Source organism: Hydra vulgaris, chromosome 05 (assembly GCF_038396675.1).
Source record: "Hydra vulgaris chromosome 05, alternate assembly HydraT2T_AEP".
In the NCBI taxonomy this organism is placed as follows: domain Eukaryota; kingdom Metazoa; phylum Cnidaria; class Hydrozoa; order Anthoathecata; family Hydridae; genus Hydra; species Hydra vulgaris.
Window position 1 is genome coordinate 24,552,837 of NC_088924.1, and position 9,664 is coordinate 24,562,500.

Genomic DNA, 9,664 nt, shown 5'->3' on the forward strand with positions numbered 1-9,664 from the left:
CAGATCAAGGTATTTCCGCAACATTATCAACTGATTATCTCTGACCCACTTGCAGCAGTAAATTTTAGAAAGCAATAACATCGCAATCAATTTTGCTTACATAATTTAATGTTTTATTTGCAAGCTATAGTTAGTGAAGTTGCGGTTGTATTCGTTGGAGAAGATGGTGTTCCACCTGCTTCCAGGGAAGTTATTTACCCAAAAGGTCATTTAAAAGTTATATTGAATATGTTAGCTCACTTAGATCCTACGGCTTATTCACTTTTTTCCAAGAAATAGCAGAATTAGTTTGCAACCCTAAACATACAACATTGGTTAGAAATCATGTTAAATCATGGCAAGACACTATTTAAGCAATATGCTACTGATATATTTGTTAGAATTGAAGAGCAGTGTTTTGCTTTCAAAGAAATAACCAAAGCAAACTGAGAAGCATGCAATATGATGCCTTACATAAAGATGTAAGCAACCTTGGTAACAATCATAATTTTAGACCAGGGTGCGTTATAGTTTTCTATTTATTTAGAAAGTCTTTAAAAAAAACTATGAAAATGCTATGGTTACAATTAAAAAGTTAAAGTAATAAAAAGATCTGGTAAATCTTTTTTCTACTTTTGCCTGCAACCGCTATAATGGTTTGTTGGAAGAAAGAAAAAGGCAAGGATACAATCTAGCGTAAAGCAAGATTGTTATCCTTGCCAAGTCAAGAGATCTTACTAAATTGTGGTATTACTTGGCACTATATTGTGCTGGGTGGTCTTAATTTCTGTTAATTATTTTTTACTTAAGACACTTTAGAACTAAGACAAGTATAAATCTTACTATAATCAGAATCAAAATAAAAATACTCGAATTTGTTAAGCTACATATCTTTTTCTTTTTTTTTTCTTTTTTCAAAGTTACCAATTATAATTAATAACATATAACAACTATATATAAACAACAATTAAATCTTGGACCCATCAGACAAGTGCTATAATTTATATTTTAATTAAAATTCAACCTTATGTATATCTACTTTTTATACTCAACTTTGTTTCTCATTACTTTCAAATATTCTACGATATCACGACTGATAAGGCAAAGATTATTATAATAACTTTTTTATGATTGTAAAAAATTAGACTATTATCAGATTTCTTATAAATATTTTAGTTCTAATATTAGTCACCAATTTTTTTTACGAATCAAATTTTATTATATTTTCAAATAACTGATTATCCAAAAATAAAATGATTTTATATATTTTTTGAAGTTCAAACATAATTGTATTCGTTTTTGTTTTTTTTGTTTTTTTTTAGTTGTCATTGCTTTATTAGTTTACTTACTGTTGAAACATGGTTTTAATTTAGTAAATTCATATGATATGAAATTTACTGTGTTAATCATTATTCATAGTTAAGAAGATATTGGGATTCTAAACTATTGAGCTAAAAATAATTTTGTTTAGTGATAACATTTAAAAGCCTTTTTTTTTAATGGTTAATTGTGCTATAGCTATTTTAGGGCAATATATTTTTTGCCGATGCCATTAAATACAATAACTAATTTATTAATATAATAACTTATTGTACCTTTTTTTTTAACACAGCGTCCTTAAAACAGTCTATCTCCTCTGTTTAACGAAAGTTTATTAATAAAGGACATCACTATTGGAACACTCTGTTATTTCTAAGCTCTAATGTATTTTTTTGTTACCATAATTGATTTTGACTATGTTTAAGAAATGTTCTACGAGTCGCTAATTTACGAACGCAATAAATATAAACTCCCCTTCATTAATAAACTTACTTATTCTAATATACAATAATAAATCTGTAAAATAATGCTTTTGTAGTTTGAGATGATCTTGTTTTTTTTCTTTTGGTATTGGTAAGTTGTACTTGGCTTTCCTTCTCTGGTGCTTGCTGTTATTAAAAACAACCTAATATTTAAAGTTACGCGGTCTTTACTAAATGCCAAGACCAATAAAAGCTTAAGGCTGCTATTGTCCCAATTTTTACGGAGGAGAGCACAATGCTAAACTAATTAAATATTTTATAGCGTTCTTTGGCGAAAAAACCGGGACAATGGCAGCCCAAATAGATGAATTTGTATTTTATATTTTTCAGAGTCAAATTGTTATTTATTTATTACTAACTCGTATTACGGGTTGCGTACTGCTAGTATATATAAATAAGTAAGTTTAGTTTTGCTGTGAGTATATATTCAACAAGAGTGTTCGACGAATGATATTAGAGCTATATAATTGATTTTTTGACAAAAGTGAATAAAAATAACTACATGATTTTTACTTTTAGTAATAAACATTTAGTAGAAACTTTTAGTGGTAAAAATCATGTAGTTATTTTTATTTAATCTCGTCAATAAATCAATTATATATATATATATATATATATATATATATATATATATATATATATATATATATATATATATATATATAAATATATATATATATATATATATATATATATATATATATATATATATATACATATATATATATATATATATATATATATATATATATATATATATATATATATATATATATATATATATATTTAATTGATTTTTTGACGAGATTAAATAAAAATAACTACATGATTTTTACAACTTAAAAGTTTCATACGTTAAGCAAAAATCAGGTATAAAATACATTGTTTTTTTCGTTAAAAAATATACTCAGTAAACATCGTGGCGTTCAAAAACAATTTTAAAACTATAACTATATGCGAGCGTGGTTTGTTTCTTTAATCTTTGGGCTCGTGGTTGTCAAGCAAGAATTTGTTTTCGTGACGGCACTTAGATATAGTTTCAGTTTTTTTATTTTATAATTTTTGCTTACCTTTGTATGATATTATGCAAAGTTTTTCAAGAAGGCAAAGCAATAATTTTTTTGTTACGTTGCTGTAGGCGGGGACTTGTTTAATTATTGACCAAGTTAATTTTAATATTATTTTTAAGTTTTCTTTTATCTGCCATATTTACTTTGAAAAGGAGGTTGAATTTTTCATTTTTTTATTTGTGAATGAGTGCTTGTGGTTAGCCCATCTTTTCTTCCATTCACTTTCTGCTAGGTCAATATATACTCTTTCTGCGATGTTAGGAGGGGGGGAGGGATACTATACATTTATAGATAAAATTAGAGGCTTATTAATATTATTATTATTATTATATATATATATATATATACATATAAATTTGTAACATATATATAATATTTATAATATATATATATATATATATAGTATATATATATATATATATATATATATATATACACAAATATATATACATATATATATATATATATATATATATATATATATATATATATATGTATATATATATATGTATATATATATATGTATATATATATACATATATATATATATATATGTATATATAAATATATATTTATATATATATATATATATATATATATATATATATATATATTTATATATATATATATGTATATATATATATATATATATATATATATATATATATATATATATATATATATATATATATATATATATATATATATATATATATATATATATATATACAGTGGCGGCAAAAAGTATGGAAACTTTTCAAAAATGCTTTTTTATTTATTTATAAAAAATGCAACACTTACTACATTATTATGCATATGTTTATTGAAGTCGTAATACAACTATTTAATAAAATAAAACAATTTTTTTTTATTAACATATACGAAAAAAAATTAAATTTTTAAATTAGGCCTGGTCATAAGTATGGAAACTTATGACCATTTTAAATGTTCCCCTGCAAACAATAATCTACCCATCTTATTTTTCTTAGAAATTAACGGTTTTTCGACAGCCACTCTTCCAAATAAGCCCGCATCATTTAACCTTCTCGAACTGTCCTGTCAGATAATAAAACTCAATGCTGTTCCAAGATTTCTTTTTTTATATCCTTTGATGACTTTCTAGGATCTTTTGTAGAAGTATTTTTTATAACTTTATCCAATCTTTTTGTTGTTTTTCTTGGTCTTCCAGGTTTCATTTTCACTTCCACAGTTCCCCTTTCTTTGAATTTTTTAATAATTTTTGAAAGTGTACCTATTGGAACTTGAAAATTTCGAGAAATATCAATTGATTTATTACGTTTTTAAAACACTTAACTATTTTATTTTTAATATCACTAGAATAATATTTTCGCGGTGCCATACTGAATAATATAAAATTAAACTATGATGAACTAACAAAGATGTCAATTCTAACACGTTTTAATTCTAAATGATAAGATTTATTTATGTTTAGTGACAAGTTTGAACAAGTTTCCATACTTTTGTCCAATCGAAATTAAGAAATATTAGTATGTAATAAAATGGTTTTATAAATCATATTATTTAAAATTACTTTATTTTCTATAGAAAAAAAAACAATATAAACAAAAAATTATGATAACATTTTGATTCCTGAATATTTTAGAATATTTTTTCGTTTCCGCGGTTTTATAAACTAACATATTGTCGTATTTGCGGAAGACATATTGTCGTAATTTTACATTATGTGGGTGTATGTGGTGTATCCTTAACAATCTGTAAAAGGTATACTATCTGCGGTTGTATACAAAATTATTATTGTAAAATACGTGTGACTTAAACAAAGAATGAATATTAATTGTTTTCTTTAATCAAATTACTGTTTAGAAACCAAGATGCCAAGTTCGACAAGACTTAAGACAAGGACATATCTTTTTTAAGAAGAGGATCTTAAAAAAGAATCTTCCAGAAATAATGTTTTCTACAAATACAGACATTATTCTCTACTTTCAGTTTAGACGATCTGGAGACAAAATAACTCCAACAAAAAAGCTGCTTGCTTGTACGATTGGTCGTCAAACAGCAAAGTGTTCTGGTCTTGGTAGCTGTCCTGAAAACTGCATTATATTCGCAGTTAAGAAACCATGGATAGACGGAGAATACAAGGATGGGATACTCACTGACCCGTTTATAAGGTAGGCTAAACAAAACGTAATTCCTATTAACGGAATAGGTTACCATAAACACACCACAAAATTTGGATAATATAATATTTTGTAAAACTGCTTTATATATATTATTAACCCTTTCGCGACTGAGTTAAAAACTTCTATATGACTGCGCGTAAAATAACGAATTTGTATCATGAACAATGGAAAAGCCATAAATAAAAGCTACTTGTCAGAATATAACAAACAAGACCTTGTTTTTTTTGTTAGAGAATAGACTCTCATATTTAAAAAAAAAAAAAGAGAGAAAAAAAAATCACGTGATTGAAAAAACAACATTGAAAAAACAAAGGTATATAATTTCTTAATTTAATCTTAAAATAACAACAAATGAATTCATAAACATATAGTTTTTAATATTAAATAAGATTATATATTTATAGTGTTGATCAAACAAAAATAAAATTAAACAAATTAGATAATTTAATCAAAAGATATTTAACTTTTTGTAAAGACACCATCAAATTGGAAATTTCCTTTAAATAAAATATATACACATTTGGCTTGAGGAAACATTTTATGTATGAATAAACATACATAATATCTTTTTAGGAATAGTCCATAACAGTATGATAAATTTGAAAACACTCATCAGGATGTAAGCCGGGTTGTGATGGACAGAAATTACAAATAAAAACAGTTCTCAAGGGATGTCCTTTGGCGGTCAGTTTGCCCTTTGCATAACAAACACGACTCTTTTGTGGGGCCTATCCTTATTGCCTGGTGGCAACATTGAAGGAAAATGCCTGCCAGTAAGTCTATTAAAATCCTCTTTAACAACAAGACAAGGGTTGTGAGGGATCTCAGGGGTTAGTGAAAATAACAACTTTATGTTACTCAGCAAAAAATCCAAGTATGAATTGTGCCTGCCAGTGCTATGTGTATAAATCTTTGGTGAATTTAAAGCACATTGAAGAATTAGACGAAAAGCTAATTTCTTGTACCATATATAGGATTTTTGAAGAGCTTGAATTCCATGTAATTGCTGGTCTACCCGGTCAACACCACCAATATGCACATTGTATGACTTGACCATTGATGGTTTGAGTATAATGTTACCATTTTTATCAGATTTTCCTGTTTCCACCATGACTGGATTATGATATGTTGACAGCATGTAAACAACTTTTTGTTTGTTACCCGATTTGTCTTTAGTTGCACGATATTTGCAGGCTAACATTTTATTGTCTTCGTTGCAAGTTTTCTAAAAAACAGCAGTCCCTTTTGCAGGTTGATCATTTAATATCTCTTTGCTGTAGTTTTTTCGGTTTGCGCAAATAGTTCCACAAATATAAGTCTTCTTGGACAAGAGGAAGCTGGCAAGAAAAAGGCTGGTATAGTAATTATCAGTAAACACTATATGACCTTTATATAGAAATGGTCCCATCAGCTCTAATGGTATACGTTGGCTTGAAGGCATTGTAGAATTTTTGTCATCATCATACATCCCAGTACCACAGTTCTCTAGGAAATCAAGTGTAATACCATCAGCTGTAGTCAAATCATATACCTTTATTCCAAATTGTGCTCTTTTGTCTTTATATATTGACGAAAATGTAATCTGCTCTTAAAAAGAACAAGGGATTCACCAACACTCAAGTGTTGTCCTGGACAGTAAACTTTTCGACAACGCTCTCTGATCATATTGAGGAATGGTCTGACCTTATGCAATCGATCTCTATTAGAATCATTAAGATTATGATTGGGATTGTTATTGTAATTGAAATGAAGAAATTTAAGGATAACTTTGAAACGGTCTCGAGACATGGTTTTTGAAAAGATTGGTGTCCAATAAAGATCATCGGTGGACCATTACATGTTCAAATTTGGTTTATGTACCCATTAATGTAATTAGACCAAAAAATGTTTTCATTTCAACTACTGTAACAGCTTTGCAATTCTTAAGGTAAGAATTATTGGCCTTTTTAGGGTGTTTGCTCAAAAAATCTTTGCAGTATTGGTTACTTTCAGAAACAATATGTTCTAAAATAGGATTGGTTAAGTAAGCTTCAAAAAAGTCAAGACTACTGTCTCCACTTATTCTAACATTTAGACCTTCAGTGGAAAAGAATGGAAAAGTGTCATTAGATTTTTCCTCCTTATCAGCAGCAACATGCTCCCATTCTAACTGCAATTCTGTTTGATCTGGAACAAAACGATCAATGAACTGTTGATGTGATCGACCATCACTAACACGAGGAAACCTAACCCTAATTTGGCCTCGGTTAGGTTGTAGATGATAACAAGCACCTCTATCTACAATAGCAATACAATCAAAAGAATGTAAACCACTTACATTTCTACTTCCACCTCTGGTTCTCACACGCTTCTGGGACTGTGAAACATTAAAAGATAGTTGCTTCAAAACATTCTTTTTCACCATCAGATTCTAAACTTATATCACTAGATGATTCCTCATAAATTTCTTCTTCAGTTTCAGATTCTATAATCAGGTCATTATTTGCTCTCTCCTTGGATAAAGAAATATCATTGCAGAAATTTTGATTTTTAGGTGCATTTGTGGTGGATGGTGAAGGTAAAACTAAATTTTGAACTGGTAAATCTTCAGACGAGGGTAGTTCTTCATTTACATAATCTAAAATATAGTTCTTCATTTACATAATCTAAAATACTTTCAGAATCACTAGAGTTATCAACATCAATATCAATATCGCTATCTACATCACTATCATCAAACAAAATATCAAGGATCTTATTCATATCAGTATAACTTGTTCGCTTTTTAGCCATTTATTAAAATTAAATTTTAATCGATCTATAAATGCAAATAACAAACGGTGTGAAGTATCAACTTAAGAAATTATTCCTTTTTCAGATATATATTTAATGTTTTCTCAAACCCCTATAGATGTTCAGGAAAATTTAAAATTTATGATGGACCGCGAGGCGGTTCACACGTCATTTAGGAACAGATTTTATGCACCGTGGTGCGGGTCACGCGTCAGGAAAGAGTTAAAGGAACCATATCACTGATATGATAAACAGCTGGGAGAATTTAAAGAAAAGTAAGTGTAAGAACTCAAAAGAAACAGGAAAAGCTAGAAAAAATTTCAAAAAAAAAGGAAAGAAGGTTCTCTGGATTGCTAAAACAAATTTTTAAGATATTCTAAAGAAGACTTATCTTAATAAGGAATCGAATTGTACCGATATGAAATTTTTGAGAGATTAAAAGACCAGTCGTAAAATGACTCTGGTTAAAAAAAACAGACTTTATAACCGGAGAATTAAGTAGAGAGAACAGAGAAGATTGAAACATCCACAGTTAGTGTTCAGTGTTGAGCAGTTTTCTCAGAGAGATGATTTTACTACAGAGCTTCAGTTTTCCTCGAAAACCAGTGATATAAATACCACCATAGACTCAGAATATTCGTTTGATTTCGATCAGCCAGGTCCAAGTAATGACACGTCACAGTTAGTCAAGGATTTGTAAAAGATATCGCCATGACTTCAGTTTTCAAAAAACTTTCCTCCAGTGATTTGCTTCATGTGTATATAGATTTGGTTTATTCAGGTGGAAAGGTTGAAGACTTTTTACCGTCTCAATCTACTATTTGGCGAGCACGAAAGAAAACCATCCAGCAAAATGCTGCAAAGCTCAAAATAGGGGTTAAAAAAGCTGCTGAGAAAGCGCTTTTCTCCATAATAGCTCACTTTAATGGAAAATTTATGGAAGATATTACTAATGGAAAAAAGAAAAAAGAGACAGGTTTACTGTTTTAGCTATTATTGATGGAAACATTGAGCTTCTTGGAATGCCAACAATCGAGAATGGGACTGGAGCTGCTCAGTATGAAGCTTTGTATAATGTACTGGAAGATAATGGAATACGTGACGATGTGAAGGGACTATGTGTTGACACAACTCCCTCAAAGACTGGAAGACATTCAGGAACCAATATAAGGTTCAGTCAAAGTCAGGAATGCATATGAAGTTCATATACATGCCTGCAGGAGGCATGTATATGAACTTCATCTCAAACATTTCTGGAAGCAAGTTACCTTAGGTAAAACAGCAGCTCCAAAAATTATTATGTTCAATCGGTTTCAGACAAAATGGAATGACATCAAGGAAAATGTTGATTCTTCCAATTTAATAACGTTTGATGCCAATTTCATCAGCAATACTTTCTTGACAACCCAGATTAAGAAAACTATCCAGTTTTGTAAAGATGCATTAAACACTGACATATTTCTGAGAGGGGATTATAGGGAGTTATTGGAACTTACCCTGATGTATCTTTATCCGAAAATATTTCTCAAAGTTTGACCTCCAGGCTGTGTTTCTCATGCTAGACTCATGTCGAAAGCCATTTACTACTTGAAGATTCAGATATAGAGTACACACCTGCCCTATGATTTGACTGCTCCCCAAAATAAAAAGTTAAAGAAAATAGCAAAATTTATCTCAATTTTCTATTCTGTCTGGTTTCTGAGAACCTCATTGCCCTCAGCAGCACTATTTCAGAATGTAAAAGTCTATTGGCAAATGGTGCAGTTCAAAGAATATGTAAAGAAACGAAACTCTGATTACAAGAGAGTTCTAAACGGAATTGAAAGTACAATGATGTCAATGAAGAGACACACTTAGTACTTAGATGAAACTTTGG